General features: G+C 34.3%; 1 long non-coding RNA gene across 1 annotated transcript; it reads left to right on the plus strand.

Annotated features, from left to right (window-relative positions):
* The first annotated feature begins 1647 nt into the window (after nucleotides 1-1647).
* On the plus strand, nucleotides 1648-4536 carry LOC131002039 (uncharacterized). Its single transcript, XR_009094128.1, has 3 exons — nucleotides 1648-1965; nucleotides 3916-3977; nucleotides 4497-4536. It is a non-coding gene; the product is annotated as an uncharacterized LOC131002039 (long non-coding RNA).
* The last annotated feature ends 240 nt before the right edge of the window (nucleotides 4537-4776 follow it).

Genomic DNA, 4776 nt, shown 5'->3' on the forward strand with positions numbered 1-4776 from the left:
GCTCATGATACCCCTTTACACCGCACATGCGGAAAGTATAAAGATATGCCAAAACTGAAACGACGTTTTGAATAGAGAATAAGAAGCGAGAGATGGCATCTTTCGTAGAAGGATGTTTGATGTGTTAACCATGAAAGCGCCACTTTGGCAACCTTATACAATTATACCTATTAGAGACTTCCACAATAGAAGTGAGACCACTTAGCCATGAATTATGGCATCGATTAGCAAAATCGAGAAAAGAAAACTCAACAATTGAGTAATTGTGAATAGATTCTTTTGATGATAGAAACGATGATTATGTGAGTTTTTCCCTATCTCGGGGAGCATGTTATTTTCGAGTTAACAAGAACTCAAACCAAGATATATAGGATCGTATGATGTATTAGAGTAAGTAGGCCATGTAGCCTATAAATTAGCGTTGCCTCTGAGCTTCGCGAACGTCCATGACGTTTTCCATGTTTCTCAATTGAGAAAGTTCGTGTTTGATCCAAAACACGTCATCTATCAAGAAGAAGTGTCCCTGGAACCAGTTTTGAGCTACAAAGAGATAGACCCGATGCTATGCTGGACTGGAAGATCCAATAATTGAGGGACGAATCGATTCCTTTGATGAAAATCCAATGGAGATATCACAGTCAAGAAGAATCAACATGGGAAGTTGAAGAGAAGATGAAAGAGAAGTACCCAGAGCTTTTTCCCGAAGGTGAATAACTCAAATTTCGGGACAAATTTTTTTTAAGGGGGGTAGGATGTAACACCCCGTACTTTTCCTCATGTTGTGAGATAGTGTCTTAACACTATTGAGAGTACTGAGATGTCGAAATACGAGACTACTTTTTTTTATGAGCAGATAAGACAGATTGTCTTTTAAATAGAAATACGAGTGAATAAACCGATGATGGAATTAGAGTGATGAGATTTGAGAAATGAGTTGAGATAGAGATGCTGATTGAATTGAGCTGAGATTTTATTTTATTTCCAACTACCGGGAATAGAGTTACCGGATACCGAATTATCAGAGTTGGACTATCCTATTAAGAAAAATGGGAATAATGAGTTGGAAATAGAGTCGAGGAAGAAAGAGTGAGAAACCTTGATAAATAGAGTCGGTCTGAGAGACGTTTAGTCTGTTTGTGTTTGCCGACTACTTTGATGTGATGATATGTGAATTCACGTGACTGATTGATTATGTGATTTTGTTACGTGAGTCATTTTAACCAAGTTATTATGATTTTTATTTGAGACTTTAGCACTTGGAATTTTTATTAAGTTTGCAAAGCAAGTGCAGTTTATTTTTACCGGAAAATCGAATGATGCCGGTTTATGGAAAATTTTTCCAAGCATAATATTTTTTAAATTATTTTTCCTATGATGAGGAATATTATAATTGAGTGAGTGCACTAATATTAGTGCTATAATTATTTTATTTGATCACATGAATAATTATGATATGGTATTTTATTAATGAGTAATTTTTCCATAATTATTGTGATTATTAATTGATCACCCTTCTCACACTTTATTTTAATTTCTCTACCATATGATTAATTCCCACATTTTGCCAAGTGTAGAGATTAATTGAGAGAGTAGAGATTGAGAGTGTAGAGATTAGAGAGAGAGAGATCAAGGCATTAATGCCAAATATTCTATAAGATTATCAAATCCTCTTTAAAGATCACAAATCTATCCTAAGATTTCCAAGATCAATTCATATCTTGCTAGAGAAATTCTCTCTCTCCTTCACTCCAAACTTTCGACCACCACCTCTCTCTCCTCTCTCTCATATTTCCACCATTGACAACCATTAACGAGACCTTGGGAGCTTCACAAAATCACACCAAAATCACAAATCACCCTCTAAATCTTACACTAAACACTTCCACCTCCTTGAATTCAAGAAGATCTTTGGAGTTTGATCTTCAAAGTTAGAGAGAGAAAGTTTGATATTTGGTGTAAGTTTGGGTAAGTGAGCTTTAAATTCATAGATTAAACTTGTATGATGTTATATATGAGTATATTTGAAGGATTGAAGCAAGAAATCACCCCCTCTCTTATTCTTCATAATTTTCGAAAAAAAAATGGGTCTCATACCCTTCAAAAAATTTTCTTTTTCTTTCCTTGAATTGGGGTGAGAAAAGTGATCTATGATATGTTTGGTGATGATTGATGTGTGTTTTGAAAAGCTATGCTTTGAGATTCAAATTTCGATGGAAGTTAGTTTACCCAAAAATGGGAAATTTTGAGTCAATGAGTTAATAGATAAATTGATGGTGTAAATGAGTCTATGAGATGTATATGATGATGATTGATGGAGTAATTTGAGTATATGATGTCCATTGGAGTTTTTGATGTGAGTTAGTTTACTAAAATTAGGGATATGTGTATATATGCCCTTATATGTAAATTGATGGTTTTTATGTGAGATTAATTGGTTAAAAATGAAAGATATATGAATAGATTAAAGATTCATATGTGTTTATAAATTTCAAAGAGTTAGTTTAGTAAAAATTAGGACTTTTTGATCTATGTGTTATTTAAGTGATTTTGCTTAAAAGATATGTTATTGAGCATGATATTAGTGTTTTAATATGTTTGATTAAGTCTTTTGTAGGCTAAGTGAAATTTTGACTTGAGTAGTTTATGAGAGTTTTTGAGTTTGCATATTTTGAGAAGTCAATGAATGATAAAATGAGGTCTATTTTGCTTTATGACCATTATGTGAAAATTTGTCATGTTTTAATGTGAGTTTTATGTTGATACATGAGATTTCATTAGAGTTTAGTTTACATGATAAAAGGGGATTTATTTGTGTAAAATGAGTTATATGAAGTATGAGGTCATTTTGAATGATTGAATGAGTTTGAGCATGAGAATGAAAAGAGGATTGAATTGATACGTTTGTAGAAACGTTTTCCTTGAGATTTGAGTTTATGATGTAAAAGAGGAGAGTTAATTTGAGTATGATGAGTATTTTAATGTGCTTGAATGTTTTTGAGTGATATATGTGTTTAAAATGAGCTTTGATTGGTTTTCTTTGAAGGAATGTTGAATTGAACATTTAAGAGTTTGAGATGAGTTTTTGGTGATTTTCGTAGGCCTACTGACCTACTGTGATCAACGGTTTGTCGATGTCAAAAAGCTTTAAAACTTTTATATCAAGTCCCTACATGAGTCTTGAGCACCCCTGTAAAATTTCAAGTCGTTTGGACTTGATTTACTATTTTTATAAAATGCAAAACCAAATCTGCACATTTCTACCGGGAATTGCAGAGAACAGGGGACAAAATCATTCATTTCAGTAGCTTCCTGTGTGATCTAGCTTTCCAAATGTTTATGGTATCAACCTTACTGTATGGGATATATATCCACCAAAATTGAGCTCAGTTTGACAACGTTTACTATTTTTCAAAAATCAAAGTTTTCAATTGCTCAAAACTACCGAATATGGTAGACTGTAGTAAAACAGTCATATCTCCTCAAATACTTGGAGTTTTTTATCCTACTCTTTTTTACATGAAACTAGACTTAAATAGGTTTCTTTTGGTATAAGTTACGACTCCAGGGGAGTTCTGTACAGAATCTGGTGAGGTTTTAAAGTTGAGTCAGTGCAGAGTGAAGTTTGTTTTTGACTTGTCTATGTGTGTTTTTCATATGCTTAAGTGTTTATACTTGTTTATGTGCTTGATTGCTATAAGTTTGAGCCGAGTTGAGAGTTAAGTCGATAATAGGACGTGTGAATCCTTAGAAGCCGAGTATACCTAGGGATTGAGTTTTAATGGGTAAATAGACGTTGAGTAAGAAGTTATAGTTAAGATGAGTTTGGATTTAGAGATTGAGTTTCTGACTAAGGTTTGTTTTATCACATGAACTTTCGATGACGATGACGATGTGATGTGATGATGACATATGAAGGCCCGAGCGAGACGAAGAAGTAAGTTGCCTGATTTCTTTCCAGGATTAGCAAAGGACTTCAGGTGGGCAATATTTTGAGTATACGTATATCATTCGAGCTTTCTGAAATGATTTAATGATGTTATGAGATTATAAAATGATTTGAGATAAATGATGTTTGAGAACTGTTTGACTTGCGAATTTTTGATGTTGAACTTGTATGTTACCCTCTACTGATGAGATGAGACGATTTTGGATCCTGCTAAAAGCGGGGTTGTGCACACAGAGGTGACCGTGAGCCGTCTTCGGGTCGGCCGGTCACGGTATTCGAGAAGGAGGCCTACTTCTCAGTACCTTTGATGATGATGAGTTGTAGATGTGGTACATGCATGATGAGTACTTTGATAGCGCTATCGTTTCTTTATGATATCATGATTATGAAAACTGCATGCACAGATTCATTTACGCTAACTTTATTTCTGTGTATTGCTGAGATGTGGCAAGTTTCAAACCTATAGCTCTAAGAGGACCTTTCTTGTTTTTCGGCGTTTGCCCACTGAGTATTATGTACTCACGCCCTGCATGTATTTCTAAATGTGCAGGCTAAGCGAGGAGCGAGATTGATCTGGTGCTGGCGGGGAATTGTTAGAGGATGTATTTACTTTATCGTATTTCCATTTTGACGATAAAGTCTTGATAATTGATATACTTGGATTTTCTTTTGAAGTTAAGCAATGTACTCACGGTTATATGTCTTTATACATATAATCGATTCGCCTTTTGCTGCGATACTCTGCGTATTATGCTTCCTTATGAAAAATGAGCTATACCCGTTTTGTTTTTGTTCGTGAAATTCCCGATAATTAAAAAGTTATAACGACA

Source organism: Salvia miltiorrhiza, chromosome 8 (assembly GCF_028751815.1).
Source record: "Salvia miltiorrhiza cultivar Shanhuang (shh) chromosome 8, IMPLAD_Smil_shh, whole genome shotgun sequence".
Classification (NCBI taxonomy): Eukaryota; Viridiplantae; Streptophyta; class Magnoliopsida; order Lamiales; family Lamiaceae; genus Salvia; species Salvia miltiorrhiza.